Below are 19,414 nucleotides of genomic sequence, written 5' to 3' on the forward strand. Positions count from 1 at the left end.
AATGCTGAATAATTCCACAAGGAATCTATTACATAAAGGAGAGTTACTTGTGTGCGTGTGTGTCCAGTTAGAGAGGAATGGGCTAGGTAGATGAGGAAGTGGGGGTTGGGAAGAGAAAGATAGACGGACGGATAGTGACAGAGATAAAGAGATAGAAGTCTTAGTAGAAATGGGTTGCACTTTAGCTCCGGGCAACGCCGGGTAGCTCTGCTAGTCAAAAATAAGAAAAAAAAAAATTTTGCCATAATTGCACATTCTGTTTCTTTAATTTTAAACCTGATATGGTGGAAGATCCTGATACCCCCTGAGTGTGAATTACTCAATCTATAAATGGGAGAGAGTGAGCTAATCTTGATACTCTGATATTCAAGATACATTTGAGTATCCATCTTTTATTTACTACATGTACCGTTGCACAATAAACTTGTTCTAACTTTCTCTGTGTGTTGAGTCCCATCTCGTCTGATTCATCGGTTACGTTGTGTGTGTACATGAATATGTTCCAAAATGATATACATTTTATCTGAATATTCATATACGTGTAAATGCGTGTATGTATATACGTTGTATCATTTAGTTGCTCGTCTAGTGTGTATGTTTTAACATTTATGCAACAGTTCTAACAGGAACCGATTGACATGGACGCATCAAAACAGTTGTAGACAAACAGCTCTTTTTAACGGGTGCAAATAATACAACACATACCTGAATTATATACGAACATTTATTTTCATGATTCTGGCCGGCATCTTCAGAGATTATAATGTCTTCACATCTTGGCTGCCTGAGAAAATGCCGCTCCGTGTGTCATGGAGAGACCAACTCCCCTTGAATTGTCCATTCTCTCTGATCTTCAGCTCACGACTGACTAGAATCTCCCCAAATCTACATCTCATTACATGTCTCAGACCAACAACTGATGTAACCTCAATCTAGTTATTTGTTTATGCAAACCAAAAATCATATTTATGTCTATTTTCTATTTTCACATTCCTTTGTAGTGATATTATTATTTCCTTTCAATCACTTTTTCCCAATCTAATTTTTTATTTTTTCTAATCATAAAAATCGATCCAACAACCCGCCGTCACTCAAATCAATTAATAATAATAATAATAATAATAATAATAATAATAATAATAATAATGTTTTGACCCTTGGCCCTGCCTGTCACAGTTAACACAAATACTATGCTATGATCACAGCCAAAAGGTCACAACATTACACATTTATACTGATTATATTCTCCTCAGAGATATATATCACTAACGTGCTTCCTAACGTTTGATGTGGATGCCGTTTTTCCAGTCGCTCATTTTTTTTTTTATGAACGATTTAAACAAAAAAGTTTTTTTCAGTCTTATCTATATATATAAAAGGCAAAATGTGATTACTTTATGTATGTCTTGCAAAGGCTTTTTTCAACGGCATTTTCCAGGGGGTTACTATGTCTTAGAATTTTTTATATACCGTCTAAATAATAATATCTACGATTTGCGAACACGCGTTGCGTCTAGATTTATTAACGTCGATTTTTACAAAATTCTTGCTATTTCATGGGAATGGGGAAGCAAATGAATTCGGCACTATTCCCAGCTGGGGAACGTCCAGAAGCAATCAGCTTTGATCAATGTGGGGTAAAACTCCTTAATTTGGACAATCCCCCTTTTATGGGGAGCTGGTTCTTCCACCCCACCCCCCTTCCCACATCTTGGGGAACCAAAGTTGGGTAAACAAACCCAAAAGATGGCCCGGAGAGTAAAATTTAACTCTGCGACTTCTATTTGATCTCATTAATGAGGTCAAATAGAAGTAGAACAGTTAACTTTTATTGCGGGCACGTGTCAATTTTGTTTTTAATACTTAAATAAATTCAGATTTATTACTCTTTCCTGCTGGCCGAGTGGGTAACAAGTCAGGTTTTTTTGCACACTTCATTTTTCACCTTCACTCAAGGCTTCGCGTTGGATCCTAACTACTTACCAAAACTGTTGCTTTTTTTAAAGCCCCCCCCCCCAACACAAACACCCGGGCAACGATTTTTTTTAATAAGTTTTAACATTGTTTTCTTTATTTATATCTTTCATTTATATATATATATATATATATATATATTTATTTATATATATATATATAAGATAAAATTAAAAGCCAAGAACAATGCGAGATTTTTTTTTATATAGAGTAAAATTAAATGCAAACAAAAGAAATAAATTTCTTTTTTTTTGTTGTTTGTTTTTTCTTTTTCACACAAATTTTACAACACCATTGAATACAACAGAAAAAAAAAATTACTGTTGTTTAGAGTTAAAATTTGTGTGAAAAAGAAAAAACAAACAACATAAAAAAAGAAATTTATTTCTTTTGTCTGCATTTAATTTTACTCTATATAAAAAAAAAAATCTCGCATTGTTCTTGGCTTTTAATTTTATCTTATAATTTTCTTCAACAATGCTTCAAGCAAACTACAACCTACTTATATATATATATATATATATATTTATATTTATATATATATATATTTCTATATATATATATAATATATATATAGAAATATATATATATTCATATATATATATTTATATATATATATTTATATATATATATTTATATATATATATAATATATATATATATATTATATATATATATTTATATATATATATAATATATATATATTTATTTATTTATATATATATATATATATATATATATATAATATATAATATATATTTATATATATATAATATTTAAACAGGGTTATTACTTCGCTTATTCTTTTGTTTGGATACTCCCCTCCCAACACGCACACCTCTAAACACCCGGGCAACGCCGGGTACTCCGCTAGTTATAATATTAAAAGATTTTAAATTAAAAAAAAATTTTCAAGAATTATTGAAAACACTTTCAAATCTTAAAACTATTTTGGGGATATTATGTATTGAATACATTTTTTTATGATGTTTGAAATTTTATTAGGATTTCAATAATTTCGCTTGTTATTTTATTTACGAAAGATTTATTAAATGATATAATGCTTTTGAATTAACTAGCAGTAAAACCAAATTTATATGAAACATGACATGTTCCTGACAACACTGGATTTTTACAAAGAGAATATCTAGCTTCTCGTCCTCGCTGAAGTTTTTAGATCAATATTTATTCACAAAACTCTCCAGAGATTTGAAAAGTTGTATTATCCACAACTGCATGCTTCCATTTCTAGAGAATTGTAAGAAACATTTCTCTCTGTATTTTTGTTTCTAAATGTGATCTTTAGTTTGATCTCTTTTTTTTTTCTTTTCTTTTTTTTTTTTTTTTTCATACATTTTGATATTACCTGGACGAGGGCTGAGAGTTTGCGGTTGTGTTTGATTAGTTTAGCTTTATTTATACGAAAAAGACAAGCAAACACTCGAAACAAGGGAATTGTTTTTAACTCGACCAGAAAAAGATAGAAACGATGTGTGTTTGCGAATCTTGGATATTATAATCTAGGAAGTATAAGAAAATTTCTCCCAGAATCTAGCCGACGCAAAAAAAAAAAGGCTTTTGTGAACATACACAAATGTGAACGCTCATTTTGCCTTTTATATATTAGATAAAATTGAAATTTTTTATTTAAAATTTTCAAATAATAAAATATTCATCTTCGGGAAATTGAACAGTTTTTTCTTTTGTTTTTGTTTGATTTTTTTTTTTGTCTTTTTTCTTTTCTTTTTTTTAATAAATTTTGATCAGGAGAGAAAAAAATATTTTATTTCTGAAAGATTTCAACAAGATTTATCAAATGATATAATGCTTTTAAACTAGCAGTAAAATCATTTGATTAAACAAAAATTACACATCAATGTTGTTGCAGATTGTGAATATTTAATGAATATTTAATATTAATTCATTCTAATGGAAAAGCAATAAATGTTAGATCCCACCTTGACTTTGCAATCATGATTTAAATCTAAAAGTTAATCCTAAACAGAAAACGGGGTGATAATAGTCATCTAATGTACTTCCTAACTTCCGGCGTAGCGCTACTAAGGCAAATCAGTTCCTTCACTTGTATTGTTCTTTAGTATTTCTATTGTGAAGCGATTTATTGAAACCAAATATAAGAAAAGGACATTATTAAAAAATGTACAATAAAAATTAACAAATTCATACAGATAAAAATAACATTTGAACTTTTGATAAAAAATTAAATAAATAAATAGTTTTTATTCTATTTGAAATTTTATAAGAAATATAATTATGAAATTACAAAAATACGTTTTATTTTATTTTGAAAATAAGTATTTTATTTGAATATAGATAATAAATATATGTATAAAAATAAGATTATTGATATCAAAATAACAAATGGAATTATTGAAATAAAAATAACATAATATTCCCAAAATAGTTTTAGAAGATTTTAAAAAGTGGTATGAATAATTCTTTTATAAAAAATAGGCCACAAAAAGTTTTTTCAATAATTCTTAAAAGCTTAAAAGAAAAGAGCACAAAAAGTTTTTTTCAACAATTCTTAAAAAAAATGCACAAAAAGTTTTTTCTATAATTCTTCAAAAAAGAGCACAAAAAGATTTTTTCAATAAATCTTAAAAAAAAATGCACAAAAAGATTTTTTCAATAAATCTTAAAAAAAAATGCACAAAAAGATTTTTTCAATAAATCTTTAAAAAAAATGCACAAAAAGATTTTTTCAATAAATCTTAAAAAAAAATGCACAAAAAGATTTTTTCAATAAATCTTAAAAAAAAATGCACAAAAAGATTTTTTCAATAAATCTTAAAAAAAAATGCACAAAAAGATTTTTTCAATAAATCTTAAAAAAAAATGCACAAAAAGATTTTTTCAATAAATCTTTAAAAAAAATGCACAAAAAGTTTTTTCAATAAATCTTAAAAAAAATGCACAAAAAGATTTTTTCAATAAATCTTAAAAAAAAATGCACAAAAAGATTTTTTCAATAAATCTTTAAAAAAAATGCACAAAAAGATTTTTTCAATAAATCTTAAAAAAAAATGCACAAAAAGATTTTTTCAATAAATCTTAAAAAAAAATGCACAAAAAGATTTTTTCAATAAATCTTAAAAAAAATGCACAAAAAGTTTTTTCAATAAATCTTAAAAAAAATGCACAAAAAGATTTTTTCAATAAATCTTAAAAAAAAATGCACAAAAAGATTTTTTCAATAAATCTTTAAAAAAAAAATGCACAAAAAGATTTTTTCAATAAATCTTAAAAAAAAATGCACAAAAAGATTTTTTCAATAAATCTTAAAAGAAAATGCACAAAAAGATTTTTTCCATAAATCTTAAAAAAAAATGCACAAAAAGATTTTTTCAATAAATCTTAAAAAAAAATGCACAAAAAGATTTTTTCAATAAATCTTAAAAAAAAAATGCACAAAAAGATTTTTTCAATAAATCTTAAAAAAAAATGCACAAAAAGATTTTTTCAATAAATCTTAAAAAAAAATGCACAAAAAGATTTTTTCAATAAATCTTAAAAAAAAATGCACAAAAAGATTTTTTCATAAATCTTTAAAAAAAATGCACAAAAAGATTTTTTCAATAAATCTTAAAAAAAAATGCACAAAAAGATTTTTTCAATAAATCTTAAAAAAAAATGCACAAAAAGATTTTTTCAATAAATCTTAAAAAAAAATGCACAAAAAGATTTTTTAAATAAATCTTAAAAAAAAATGCACAAAAAGATTTTTTCAATAAATCTTAAAAAAAAATGCACAAAAAGATTTTTTCAATAAATCTTAAAAAAAAATGCACAAAAAGATTTTTTCAATAAATCTTAAAAAAAAATGCACAAAAAGATTTTTTCAATAAATCTTAAAAAAAAATGCACAAAAAGATTTTTTCAATAAATCTTAAAAAAAATGCACAAAAAGATTTTTTCAATAAATCTTAAAAAAAAATGCACAAAAAGATTTTTTCAATAAATCTTTAAAAAAAATGCACAAAAAGATTTTTTCAATAAATCTTAAAAAAAAAATGCACAAAAAGATTTTTTCAATAAATCTTAAAAAAAAATGCACAAAAAGATTTTTTCAATAAATCTTAAAAAAAAATGCACAAAAAGATTTTTTCAATAAATCTTTAAAAAAAATGCACAAAAAGTTTTTTCAATAAATCTTAAAAAAAATGCACAAAAAGATTTTTTCAATAAATCTTAAAAAAAAATGCACAAAAAGATTTTTTCAATAAATCTTTAAAAAAAATGCACAAAAAGATTTTTTCAATAAATCTTAAAAAAAAATGCACAAAAAGATTTTTTCAATAAATCTTAAAAAAAAATGCACAAAAAGATTTTTTCAATAAATCTTAAAAAAAAATGCACAAAAAGATTTTTTCAATAAATCTTAAAAAAAAAATGCACAAAAAGATTTTTTCAATAAATCTTAAAAAAAAATGCACAAAAAGATTTTTTCAATAAATCTTTAAAAAAAATGCACAAAAAGATTTTTTCAATAAATCTTAAAAAAAAATGCACAAAAAGATTTTTTCAATAAATCTTAAAAAAAAATGCACAAAAAGATTTTTTCATAAATCTTTAAAAAAAATGCACAAAAAGATTTTTTCAATAAATCTTAAAAAAAAATGCACAAAAAGATTTTTTCAATAAATCTTAAAAAAAAATGCACAAAAAGATTTTTTCAATAAATCTTAAAAAAAAATGCACAAAAAGATTTTTTAAATAAATTCTAAAAAAAAATGCACAAAAAGATTTTTTCAATAAATCTTAAAAAAAAATGCACAAAAAGATTTTTTCAATAAATCTTAAAAAAAAATGCACAAAAAGATTTTTTCAATAAATCTTAAAAAAAAATGCACAAAAAGATTTTTTCAATAAATCTTAAAAAAAAATGCACAAAAAGATTTTTTCAATAAATCTTAAAAAAAATGCACAAAAAGATTTTTTCAATAAATCTTAAAAAAAAATGCACAAAAAGATCTTTTCAATAAATCTTTAAAAAAAATGCACAAAAAGATTTTTTCAATAAATCTTAAAAAAAAAATGCACAAAAAGATTTTTTCAATAAATCTTAAAAAAAAATGCACAAAAAGATTTTTTCAATAAATCTTAAAAAAAAATGCACAAAAAGATTTTTTCAATAAATCTTAAAAAAAAATGCACAAAAAGATTTTTCAATAAATCTTTAAAAAAATGCACAAAAAGATTTTTTCAATAAATCTTAAAAAAAAATGCACAAAAAGATTTTTTCAATAAATCTTTAAAAAAAATGCACAAAAAGATTTTTTCAATAAATCTTAAAAAAAAATGCACAAAAAGATTTTTTCAATAAATCTTAAAAAAAAATGCACAAAAAGATTTTTTCAATAAATCTTAAAAAAAAATGCACAAAAAGATTTTTTCAATAAATCTTTAAAAAAAATGCACAAAAAGATTTTTTCATAAATCTTTAAAAAAAATGCACAAAAAGATTTTTTCAATAAATCTTAAAAAAAAATGCACAAAAAGATTTTTTCAATAAATCTTAAAAAAAAATGCACAAAAAGATTTTTTCAATAAATCTTTAAAAAAAATGCACAAAAAGATTTTTTAAATAAATCTTTAAAAAAAATGCACAAAAAGATTTTTTCAATAAATCTTTAAAAAAAATGCACAAAAAGATTTTTCAATAAATCTTAAAAAAAAATGCACAAAAAGATTTTTTCAATAAATCTTAAAAAAAATGCACAAAAAGATTTTTTCAATAAATCTTTAAAAAAAATGCACAAAAAGATTTTTTCAATAAATCTTAAAAAAAAATGCACAAAAAGATTTTTTCAATAAATCTTAAAAAAAAATGCACAAAAAGATTTTTTCAATAAATCTTAAAAAAAAATGCACAAAAAGATTTTTTCAATAAATCTTAAAAAAAAATGCACAAAAAGATTTTTTCAATAAATCTTAAAAAAAAATGCACAAAAAGATTTTTTCAATAAATCTTAAAAAAAATGCACAAAAAGATTTTTTCAATAAATCTTAAAAAAAAATGCACAAAAAGATTTTTTCAATAAATCTTAAAAAAAAATGCACAAAAAGATTTTTTCAATAAATCTTAAAAAAAAATGCACAAAAAGATTTTTTCAATAAATCTTAAAAAAAAATGCACAAAAAGATTTTTTCAATAAATCTTAAAAAAAAATGCACAAAAAGATTTTTTCAATAAATCTTTAAAAAAAATGCACAAAAAGATTTTTCAATAAATCTTTAAAAAAAATGCACAAAAAGATTTTTTCAATAAATCTTTAAAAAAAATGCACAAAAAGATTTTTTCAATAAATCTTAAAAAAAAAATGCACAAAAAGATTTTTTCAATAAATCTTAAAAAAAAATGCACAAAAAGATTTTTTCAATAAATCTTAAAAAAAAATGCACAAAAAGATTTTTTCAATAAATCTTAAAAAAAAATGCACAAAAAGTTTTTTCAATAAATCTTAAAAAAAATGCACAAAAAGATTTTTTCAATAAATCTTAAAAAAAAATGCACAAAAAGATTTTTTCAATAAATCTTTAAAAAAAATGCACAAAAAGATTTTTTCAATAAATCTTAAAAAAAAATGCACAAAAAGATTTTTTCAATAAATCTTAAAAAAAAATGCACAAAAAGATTTTTTCAATAAATCTTAAAAAAAAATGCACAAAAAGATTTTTTAAATAAATCTTTAAAAAAAATGCACAAAAAGATTTTTTCAATAAATCTTTAAAAAAAATGCACAAAAAGATTTTTCAATAAATCTTAAAAAAAAATGCACAAAAAGATTTTTTCAATAAATCTTTAAAAAAAATGCACAAAAAGATTTTTTCAATAAATCTTAAAAAAAAATGCACAAAAAGATTTTTTCAATAAATCTTAAAAAAAAATGCACAAAAAGATTTTTTCAATAAATCTTAAAAAAAAATGCACAAAAAGATTTTTTCAATAAATCTTAAAAAAAAATGCACAAAAAGATTTTTTCATAAATCTTTAAAAAAAATGCACAAAAAGATTTTTTCAATAAATCTTAAAAAAAAATGCACAAAAAGATTTTTTCAATAAATCTTTAAAAAAAAATGCACAAAAAGATTTTTTAAATAAATCTTTAAAAAAAATGCACAAAAAGATTTTTTCAATAAATCTTTAAAAAAAATGCACAAAAAGATTTTTCAATAAATCTTAAAAAAAAATGCACAAAAAGATTTTTTCAATAAATCTTAAAAAAAATGCACAAAAAGATTTTTTCAATAAATCTTTAAAAAAAATGCACAAAAAGATTTTTTCAATAAATCTTAAAAAAAAATGCACAAAAAGATTTTTTCAATAAATCTTAAAAAAAAATGCACAAAAAGATTTTTTTCAATAAATCTTAAAAAAAAATGCACAAAAAGATTTTTTCAATAAATCTTAAAAAAAAATGCACAAAAAGATTTTTTCAATAAATCTTAAAAAAAAATGCACAAAAAGATTTTTTCAATAAATCTTAAAAAAAATGCACAAAAAGATTTTTTCAATAAATCTTAAAAAAAAATGCACAAAAAGATTTTTTCAATAAATCTTAAAAAAAAATGCACAAAAAGATTTTTTCAATAAATCTTAAAAAAAAATGCACAAAAAGATTTTTTCAATAAATCTTAAAAAAAAATGCACAAAAAGATTTTTTCAATAAATCTTAAAAAAAAATGCACAAAAAGATTTTTTCAATAAATCTTTAAAAAAAATGCACAAAAAGATTTTTTCAATAAATCTTAAAAAAAAATGCACAAAAAGATTTTTTCAATAAATCTTTAAAAAAAATGCACAAAAAGATTTTTTCAATAAATCTTAAAAAAAAATGCACAAAAAGATTTTTTCAATAAATCTTAAAAAAAAATGCACAAAAAGATTTTTTCAATAAATCTTAAAAAAAAATGCACAAAAAGATTTTTTCAATAAATCTTAAAAAAAAATGCACAAAAAGTTTTTTCAATAAATCTTAAAAAAAATGCACAAAAAGATTTTTTCAATAAATCTTAAAAAAAAATGCACAAAAAGATTTTTTCAATAAATCTTTAAAAAAAATGCACAAAAAGATTTTTTCAATAAATCTTAAAAAAAAATGCACAAAAAGATTTTTTCAATAAATCTTAAAAAAAAATGCACAAAAAGATTTTTTCAATAAATCTTAAAAAAAAATGCACAAAAAGATTTTTTAAATAAATCTTTAAAAAAAATGCACAAAAAGATTTTTTCAATAAATCTTTAAAAAAAATGCACAAAAAGATTTTTCAATAAATCTTAAAAAAAAATGCACAAAAAGATTTTTTCAATAAATCTTTAAAAAAATGCACAAAAAGATTTTTTCAATAAATCTTTAAAAAAAATGCACAAAAAGATTTTTTCAATAAATCTTAAAAAAAAATGCACAAAAAGATTTTTTCAATAAATCTTAAAAAAAATGCACAAAATGATTTTTTCAATAAATCTTAAAAAAAAATGCACAAAAAGATTTTTTCAATAAATCTTAAAAAAAAATGCACAAAAAGATTTTTTCAATAAATCTTAAAAAAAAATGCACAAAAAGATTTTTTCAATAAATCTTAAAAAAAATGCACAAAAAGATTTTTTCAATAAATCTTAAAAAAAAATGCACAAAAAGATTTTTTCAATAAATCTTTAAAAAAAATGCACAAAAAGATTTTTTCAATAAATCTTTAAAAAAAATGCACAAAAAGATTTTTTCAATAAATCTTAAAAAAAAATGCACAAAAAGATTTTTTCAATAAATCTTTAAAAAAAATGCACAAAAAGATTTTTTCAATAAATCTTAAAAAAAAAATGCACAAAAAGATTTTTTCAATAAATCTTAAAAAAAAATGCACAAAAAGATTTTTTCAATAAATCTTAAAAAAAAATGCACAAAAAGATTTTTTCAATAAATCTTAAAAAAAAATGCACAAAAAGATTTTTTCAATAAATCTTAAAAAAAAATGCACAAAAAGATTTTTCAATAAATCTTAAAAAAAAATGCACAAAAAGATTTTTTTAATAAATCTTAAAAAAAATGCACAAAAAGATTTTTTCAATAAATCTTAAAAAAAAATGCACAAAAAGATTTTTTCAATAAATCTTAAAAAAAAATGCACAAAAAGATTTTTTCAATAAATCTTAAAAAAAAATGCACAAAAAGATTTTTTCAATAAATCTTAAAAAAAAAATGCACAAAAAGATTTTTCAATAAATCTTAAAAAAAAATGCACAAAAAGATTTTTTCAATAAATCTTTAAAAAAAATGCACAAAAAGATTTTTTCAATAAATCTTAAAAAAAAATGCACAAAAAGATTTTTTCAATAAATCTTAAAAAAAAATGCACAAAAAGATTTTTTCAATAAATCTTAAAAAAAATGCACAAAAAGATTTTTTCAATAAATCTTAAAAAAAAATGCACAAAAAGATTTTTTCAATAAATTTTTAAAAAAAATGCACAAAAAGTTTTTTCAATAAATCTTTAAAAAAAATGCACAAAAAGATTTTTTCAATAAATCTTTAAAAAAAATGCACAAAAAGATTTTTTCAATAAATCTTAAAAAAAATGCACAAAAAGATTTTTTCAATAAATCTTAAAAAAAATGCACAAAAAGATTTTTTCAATAAATCTTAAAAAAAAATGCACAAAAAGTTTTTTCAATAAATCTTAAAAAAAATGCACAAAAAGATTTTTTCAATAAATCTTAAAAAAAAATGCACAAAAAGTTTTTCCAATAAATCTTAAAAAAAAATGCACAAAAAGATTTTTTCAATAAATCTTAAAAAAAAATGCACAAAAAGATTTTTTCAATAAATCTTAAAAAAAAATGCACAAAAAGTTTTTTCAATAAATCTTAAAAAAAATGCACAAAAAGATTTTTTCAATAAATCTTAAAAAAAATGCACAAAAAGATTTTTTCAATAAATCTTAAAAAAAAATGCACAAAAAGATTTTTTCAATAAATCTTAAAAAAAATGCACAAAAAGATTTTTTCAATAAATCTTAAAAAAAAATGCACAAAAAGATTTTTTCAATAAATCTTTAAAAAAAATGCACAAAAAGTTTTTTCAATAAATCTTAAAAAAAAATGCACAAAAAGATTTTTTCAATAAATCTTAAAAAAAAATGCACAAAAAGTTTTTTCAATAAATCTTAAAAAAAATGCACAAAAAGATTTTTTCAATAAATCTTAAAAAAAATGCACAAAAAGATTTTTTCAATAAATCTTAAAAAAAAATGCACAAAAAGATTTTTTCAATAAATCTTTAAAAAAAATGCACAAAAAGATTTTTTCAATAAATCTTAAAAAAAAATGCACAAAAAGATTTTTTCAATAAATCTTAAAAAAAAATGCACAAAAAGATTTTTTCAATAAATCTTAAAAAAAATGCACAAAAAGATTTTTTCAATAAATCTTAAAAAAAAATGCACAAAAAGATTTTTTCAATAAATTTTAAAAAAAAATGCACAAAAAGTTTTTTCAATAAATCTTTAAAAAAAATGCACAAAAAGATTTTTTCAATAAATCTTTAAAAAAAATGCACAAAAAGATTTTTTCAATAAATCTTAAAAAAAATGCACAAAAAGATTTTTTCAATAAATCTTAAAAAAAATGCACAAAAAGATTTTTTCAATAAATCTTAAAAAAAATGCACAAAAAGTTTTTTCAATAAATCTTAAAAAAAATGCACAAAAAGATTTTTTCAATAAATCTTAAAAAAAAATGCACAAAAAGTTTTTCCAATAAATCTTAAAAAAAAATGCACAAAAAGATTTTTTCAATAAATCTTAAAAAAAAAATGCACAAAAAGATTTTTTCAATAAATCTTAAAAAAAAATGCACAAAAAGTTTTTTCAATAAATCTTAAAAAAAATGCACAAAAAGATTTTTTCAATAAATCTTAAAAAAAAATGCACAAAAAGATTTTTTCAATAAATCTTAAAAAAAAATGCACAAAAAGATTTTTTCAATAAATCTTAAAAAAAATGCACAAAAAGATTTTTTCAATAAATCTTAAAAAAAAATGCACAAAAAGATTTTTTCAATAAATCTTAAAAAAAAATGCACAAAAAGTTTTTTCAATAAATCTTAAAAAAAAATGCACAAAAAGATTTTTTCAATAAATCTTAAAAAAAAATGCACAAAAAGTTTTTTCAATAAATCTTAAAAAAAATGCACAAAAAGATTTTTTCAATAAATCTTAAAAAAAATGCACAAAAAGATTTTTTCAATAAATCTTAAAAAAAAATGCACAAAAAGATTTTTTCAATAAATCTTAAAAAAAAATGCACAAAAAGTTTTTTCAATAAATCTTTAAAAAATGCACAAAAAGATTTTTTCAATAAATCTTAAAAAAAAATGCACAAAAAGATTTTTTCAATAAATCTTAAAAAAAAATGCACAAAAAGATTTTTTCAATAAATCTTAAAAAAAAATGCACAAAAAGATTTTTTCAATAAATCTTAAAAAAAAATGCACAAAAAGATTTTTTCAATAAATCTTAAAAAAAAATGCACAAAAAGATTTTTTCAATAAATCTTAAAAAAAAATGCACAAAAAGATTTTTTCAATAAATCTTAAAAAAAATGCACAAAAAGTTTTTTCAATAAATCTTAAAAAAAATGCACAAAAAGATTTTTTCAATAAATCTTAAAAAAAAATGCACAAAAAGATTTTTTCAATAAATCTTAAAAATAAATGCACAAAAAGATTTTTTCAATAAATCTTAAAAAAAAATGCACAAAAAGATTTTTTGAAAAAACACAAAAAAATAAATTTCAATAATTCTTAATTAAAACAAAACCGGAAAAACTTTTCAATTATCATTAAATAAAAAAAAGAGCGATCAGAAAAATGTTATAAAAAATAAGTACAAGCACTGGGAAGGGAGAGCAAAAAAAGCAAACAAACTGATTTGTCTTGTCACTGCTTCCGGTAGCAGAGCAGACACGCTAGAAGTTAGGAAGTACGTTAGCTGACTATAACTTATAATTTATGAAGTTCCATTTAGCTCCAGTGGTTGTAGCTAGACGAGTTTTTTGCTGTGAATGTTTTACAGGGGGGGGGGACAGAGATTCCAGTTCAGTCAAGTATCTACGATGAAAACGATAGAGTAGAGAAAGACTAGCAACATCTCCTCTGTGAGAAAGTGGCGGTTGAGAAGAGTAGCGATCAACTTCCCTCCACTAGATTTTAAAGTCGTTTTTATATTCTGCCAAAGCAGGAAAAAGTGCTTGTATGGCACCTTCCCAGATTTGGCAAGAGTATCCATCTTACACAGGTAGAGAATTGTAGTTAAGTGTCACATAGTTTCTAAACGGAAGAATATCTTAAAACCTTATGTTAAGTGATATCTTATATTTATATGTGCCATAAGAGAATATCAGTTGGCCCTGGATATGACTTTAAACTATATCCGATGGTGAGGCCCCAGCTTGTGGGCTTTGGGGAGTATAGAGCCACCCTTTAATTGCAAATGCTCCCAGGTCCTCTCTGACCCAGAGTGGTAGTACCTGTTAAGATCCCAACTATGGATTAAATAGAAACCGACTTGAAAAAAAAAAATTCTATTAAAATATTTTTCTTCAAAATAACTGGATTCGGCATTAAATAACCTGAAAAGGGTTGATATGCCATAAAACAAAAACAACTAACCATAATATCAGTTATTTAAAGAATAAAAAAAAAATATTTTTTAAGGAATACCATAAAAATGTGGTATCAAAACTTCATATTAAATAATGCTTTTAATATGCTGTGCATTAAAACATTTTAGAAAAACTCATGACCCATTGCATTGTAATCGCTATTTTTATTCTTCGTTGATTTTATTTGAAAGTTCATTGACTGTGACATGAGTGAAGTTTCTTTCTAAGAACTACGAAAATTCCATCTTTCTTAGAACTGCTTGTCTGTGGAACACAATACTGTGGAACTGTTTCCCAGCTGATTACAGCATGGAAAAGTAAAAATTATTGACAGAGATGGTGGAGAGTAAGATGACTCAAGGAAACAGCGCATATGTTGGTCACCTACAAAGAATTTAATCTATAATATAAATCTCACCTGTGTGCTTAAATGCATGTATGAATGTATGTATGTATGTTTGTGTGTCTCACAAAACCTTTCGACAGAGGCGACAGATTTTCACAAGATCAGTATCGTTTTGAAGCACGACCCTTCGGACGATAAATATCAAAAAGTTGGCCAAAAGCATTAATTCCTTCAGCCTCAACTGGGCACTTTTCTACAGGGAGGGTTCACTTTTTTCGCCGATATTTTCGAAAGTGCGCGAGCATTTTCTAGTCTCACACAAAAACACGCGTTCACATCTCAAGCTATATTACTTGTCATTTACATACGCACACAGAAACATACGCGCACATGTACACACAAGTAGATATATTAACGTTCGCGTACATACACTCACATTCACGTGTATGCACACACATGTACTCACACACGCGCACACGTACGCACACAAGAACAACGTCACTTCCCCTTTCAAAGGAAATCCACACATGCGCAAAAGACCACCGGAAACAATTATAAAAGCAAGAGCATAAGCAGCATCTTCCTTTTCCAACCTGCCTTCCGAGGTGGTTGGTCGGCGCACCAGCCACCGCCGTTTCGGCAGGTGCGCACACGCGTGTCTCACGCCACTTGCTACTATGTGGGATAAAAGGCTAACAAACAGTATGTACACTTTATACGCTTTCTCTCTCCATGAACTGGATTGACATTCTCACTCTTTCTCTCTATATATATACAACTTGTCCCTGAGAATATCTTTGCGTAGCTGACTGCTAACTGATGTCAACTCTCTATCCTTTTCTTTGTCTACACGCTGGACTATCGTTCCCATTTTTCACTACGTTACTCATTTCTCTTCCCACACGAGAACAAACGATAGTGACCCGAACTTGAGATGAACACACATTTCCTTTTTCTTTCTACACCACCATTCTCTACACAAACGATGGTGACCCCGTTATTTTAAAATGAAATGGATGAATTTGAACGAAACACTCATACACACACAGACTCTCTGTCTCTACAACAATAAACTTTCCTTCTCACCAGCTAACAACAAGAGACGCATGCCAAACTATAGACTTTCTTTCTCACCAGTTAACAGCGAGAGACGCACACCAAACTAAACACGCGTAGTACCCTTTTCTTTCATTTGTTTCTTCATGAAATAAATTCCTGTTCGTTTAATTCAATTTAACACATAGTTCATCTCTTTCTCAATTCAATTCATTAGTCCTCTACAAAAGTCATCCCCTCTTTTCGATTGTCTAACCTTAATTAAAACCTACGTCACTTCGGGTTTTGAGATGGATTCAACAGCAAACACATCACGTTTTTTTTTTTCACTTTATTTTCCTCCTTCACGGTACGAGTTCGAGCTTACCCTAACCCTAACCCTAACCCTACTACCAAATTTTTTATTTACTCAACGTACACCTCCAAACACCTGGGCAACGCCGGGCACCCAGGCTAGTCTATAATATAAATCTCACCTGTCTGTTTACATGTGTGAATGTATTTATGTTTGTATGTCTCGCTAAAACTTTCGGCGGATGCAGCCAACACTGAAACAAATTGGTATTGTTAAAAAGATTGATCTTTCGATCGACAAATACCTAAAAATTGGCTAAAAACATTAATTCTTTGACCATCAACTGGGCCGTTTTTTACATAGAAGGGTCACTTTTTGCATCTACATTTTTGCAAAGTCATCTTATACCTTGCAATGGCGAACCTTATTTTTAACGGTGGCAACATCATGTCATGGTGGTCACGGCGACTAAACCATTTGTTTTTTTTTTCACTTCTATTTCCTCTTAGCATTGCAGGTTCAAGCCTACCTGCTTACTACATTTTTTCCCTCTCGTATTTTCATTTTTTTTTTTAAATAATTTTATGAAGAATTCTTCATAAGTGTTGGTTTCGGTTTCAGTTTTAGCTGAATGCACCTTAGTAATCTATTTTTTTATGAATAATTTTAGCAAGAATTCTTCATAAATTTTGGTTTCGATTATAGCTGCAGGAACTAAAGTTATATATATATATATATATATATATATATATATATATATATATATATATATATATATATATATAATGAAAATTACAATTGAATTTACCAAAATGATCCAAGATGATAAAATTAAAGTAAATTATAAATATTAAAGAATTAATATTTATAAAATTATCTCAGCCAGATATAAAAGCTCGATAATACCAAATAGGAAATAGAGCTTATAATATGAGCAAACAGTTAATGAAATATGTTAAAAAACACTTATATATATATATATATATATACATATATATATATATATATATATATATATATGATGTATGTGTGTGTGTGTATGTGTGTGTGTCAAGGGTGTGAGTTCCGTTATAGAAGCGTTGATTTAATTTGAATAAAATAAAACATGTGTCACGTGCACTTGAAAGCCAAATTACAACGCAATTTTACAAAAATAAACAAATATTTTACTTGCTTGAAATTTATAATTTAAATATATTTCAGAGTCAAACTCCATCCTCAGTATGTTGTTTGTTTGTTTGTTTTTTCTTTTACTTTTTTCTTTCCGTGTTGTAAAGTTAGAAAAAGAAAAGTCAGTAATAAAGATCCGCGTATTGTCTCTCAGCGATTGTATTTTGAAATGTCAGGAATGGTGCGTTGGTGATGCGAGATTAACGAAATTACATTAAAAGTAATGAATCTTTTTATGCAGGAGTTTCATAAAAAATAAAAAAATAAAACAATTTTGTTAAATAATTAAACTTCTTTAAGTCTACAAAGAACAGTTTCCAAAAGGAGAGGAGTACTTGATAGATTTGGTGGATCTGTGGGAACATGATGAGAATTAGCAGCGAACCGGATGTTAACACATCCACCATGAGAGACAAAATGAAAAATCATCTTTTGCACATGGGTCCACTCATCGCTTCCGCTTGGGAAGAAAAAATAAGATAACCACAAAATAATTATCGACCAATGGCAGAGCTCCGTGCCTAAAATAAACACCTCAAATATCACAGTCACTGTTGGCTACTATAAAACGAGGGTTTTTAGGGAACCAGGAGAGAGGAGGAGAAAGAAGACGAAGACACCGGGCTGCTAACGCTGATGAAAGAAGTCACTCGCCTTCCAGTTAGAAGCCAGGACACGCATCACCGACAGCAGGATGACCGGCCTACCCTAACCCTCTCCATCGTCCAAAAGATACGTTACATTTTATGAACATTCATTCCTCGTCAATTCATACATACCTACAAACAGTTCACAAACATTCATTCCTTGTCAATTCACACATATCTACAAACATTTTTAGAAACTTTCATTCCTTGTCAATTCATACATACCTACAAACATTTTACGAACATTCATCTCCTTTGTTAAATCCCTTTTTTATAAAAAGCTAGGCCATAGATCTGGTGCTTCGTAAAACTTCCACAGCAAGAAACTATAACACTGGCTGACACTTGTCTTCATTAGTTGTTGTTGTTGGAATAATAAAAGTAATACAAATGTTAACCTTTAAAAGGAAAGAACTTTATTTGCCTTTTTTTACATTTTTGTTAATAATATTGGTTTTGGGGCTAAGAGTGTATTGCCTACTTGCCTGCCAAAGTAAGACCGAAAGCCAAACGAGTGTATTGGTAGCACTGGTCTTTCCACGTGAATGCGGTTTTGTGTCGGTCTTGCTGATCGATTTCGATTTGCCAATATCCGCTGCGTAGATCTAGGGAAGCAAAGTATGTGTTGCCTTTGCCAATCTTGTTGAATAACTGGTCAATTCTCGGTATTGGGTAAGGGTCTAGATCGACCAAGACTTTGTTCAGTGTCCTTTTGAAATTGGCTACTACGCGGACCGAACCGTTTTTCTTGCGCACAGCGAACACTGGGCTATTGAAGCCTTTGGGGTCGGTGCATTTTTCAATGACGCCTTCATTTGCCATGCGATTGATTTCCGCGTTGACATCCGCTTCTAAGGCCTGGGCGATCGGGTGTTGCTTTTGACTGCGGGACTGACCGTTGGTTGGTATGCGGACGGGTCGGATGAATGTCCCCTTTTCGCTGTTATTTGTACCAATGATGTCTGCATATCTAATGAGTAGGTCAGCTGTCGCCCCCAATTCGTCCCGACGAGGGTGGCTTGGTAATGACAGTCCAGTGTTTTGCTTCAGCCAGGTAAGTTTTTCCTCTAGTGTCCGGTTGTTGGGCTGGAGTTTCGTAGTTAAGTGACTTCGGAAGACAGCGGTTTGGGGTTCAAATGCCGAAATGTGGGTTAACAAAGCCGGCGGTGTAATGGGCGCTGAGTGTATTAGGTGTCCCGAGGGAAGTATACGTCTGAATTCTACGGTAGAGTTCTGGTTGTCAATT

The sequence above is a fragment of the Euprymna scolopes genome, chromosome 37 (genome assembly GCF_053919585.1).
Source record: "Euprymna scolopes isolate OS-2025 chromosome 37, ASM5391958v1, whole genome shotgun sequence".
NCBI lineage: Eukaryota > Metazoa > Mollusca > Cephalopoda > Sepiida > Sepiolidae > Euprymna > Euprymna scolopes.